Source organism: Elephas maximus, chromosome 27, assembly GCF_024166365.1.
Source record: "Elephas maximus indicus isolate mEleMax1 chromosome 27, mEleMax1 primary haplotype, whole genome shotgun sequence".
Lineage (NCBI taxonomy): Eukaryota > Metazoa > Chordata > Mammalia > Proboscidea > Elephantidae > Elephas > Elephas maximus.
The window spans coordinates 33,392,874-33,395,019 of NC_064845.1; positions in this window are offsets into that span (position 1 = coordinate 33,392,874).

Below are 2,146 nucleotides of genomic sequence, written 5' to 3' on the forward strand. Positions count from 1 at the left end.
TTTTTTTGTTGTTGTTGTTGGGAGTTTTAAAATTACCTCTTCAAACTCTTCTTTTGTTATAGGTTTATTTCGTTGTCCTACCCCTGTGTTAGTTTAGGTAGGTAGTATGTTTCTAGAAATTTGCCCATTTCCTCTAGGTTTTCAAATTTGTTAGAGTTTAATTTTTTTTATAGTATTCTGTTATGATTCTTTTAATTTCAGTTGGGCTTGTTGTGATATTGTCCTTCTCATTTCTTATTCAGGTTATTTACTTCTTCTCAAGTTTTTCTTTTGTCAGTTTGGCCAATGGTTTATCAATTTTGTTGATCTTTTCAAAGAACCAGCTTTTGGTCTTGTTAACTCTTTCAAATTGTTTTTCTGTTCACTATTTCATTTATTTCTGCTCTAATGTTTATTATTTCCTTTCTTCTGATGCCCAAGGGCTTCTTTTGCTTTTCTCTATTTGGTCAAGTTGTAGGGTTAATGTTTTGATTTTGGCTCTTTCTTCTTTTTGGACGTGTGCACTGATTGCTGTAATTTGACCTCTGAGCACTGCTTTTGCTGTGTCCCAAAAGTTCTGGTAGGATGTGTTTTCATTCTCATTTGATTCTGTGAATTTCTTTACTCTGTCCTTGATTTCTTCTATACCCAAGTAGTTTTTGAGCACGGTGTTGTTCAGTTTCCGTGTATTTGATTTCTTTTTTCTTTTCCTTTCGTGTTATTGATTTCTGCTTTTATGGCTTTATCATCAGAAAAGATGCTTTGTAGTATTTTGATGTTTTGGATTCTGTTAAGGCTTGCTTTGTGGCCTGATATGTGGTCTGTTCTTAAGAATGTTCTGTTTGCATTGGGAAAGAAAGTATACTTGGCTGCTGTTAGGTGGAGAGTTCTGTAGATGTCTATGAGGTCAAGTTGGTTGATTGTGGCATTTACATCTTTTGTGTCTCTGTTGAGCTTCCTTCTGGATGTCCTGTCCTCCACTGAAAGTGGTGTGTTGAAGTCTCCTACTACTATAGTGGAGCTGTCTATATTTCTTTTCAAAGCTGTTAGAGTTTGTTTTATGTATTTTGGAGCCCTGTCATTGGGTGGGTGATTATTTATTATGGTTTTGTCCTCCTATTATTGACCCTTTAATTATTATGTAGTGCCCTTCCTTATCCTTTGTGGTGGATTTTGCTTTAAAGTCTATTTTATCAGATATTAATATTGCCACCCCTGCTCTTTTTTGATTGTTGTTTGCTTAATATATTTTTTCCCACCCTTTCAGTTTTAGTTTGTTTGTGTCTTTAAGGTATGCCTCTTCTAGGCAGCAAATAGACGGACTCTGTTTTTTTATCCATTCTGCCACTCTCTGTCTCTTTGTTGGTGCATTTAGTCCATTTACATTCAGCATAATTATTGATAGGTATAATAGTGCTGTCATTTTGATGTCTTTTTTTCTTTTTTTTCTGTGTGTGTTGTTGACAGTTTCTTCCACTTAATTTTCTGTGCTGAGCCATTTTTCTTTATTTTCTTTTCATCTTTTTCATTGTGTTGATTTTGTATTTGCTGAGTTTTTATGTTTTTCATTTTGATATGTAAGATTGTTACTTTCCTTTGTGGTTACCTTAACATTTACCTCTAGTTTTCTAAGTTTAAAACAATCTTTTATTTCTTAATATCACCTTCATTTCCTCTTCATATGAAAGTTCTATGACTACATTATTTAGTCCCTGTTTTTTGTTTTAATGTTGTCATCTTTTACATGTTTTAGTTTTGATTTATTTTTGTGACTTCCGTATCTAGGTTGATATTTGGTTGTTCTGTCCTGTGTTCTAGTCTTGTTTTGTTATCTGATATTATTGATTTTCCATCGAGAAGACTCCCTTTAGTATTTCTCGTAATTTTGGTTTGGCTTTTACAAATTCTCTTAACTTCTGTTCATCTGGAAATGCCCTAATTTCACCATTATATTTCTTGGCTGGCAATTTTTTTTCCTTCAAGGCTTTATATGTATCATCCCATTGCCTTCTTGCCTATATGGTTTCTACCGCTATTCAGAGTTTAGTCTTATTGACTCTCCTTTGTAGATGACTTTTTGTTTATCCCTAGCTACTCTTAAAATTCTCACTTTATCTTTGGTTTTGGTGAGTATGATTATAACATGTCTTGATAACTTTCTTTTGGG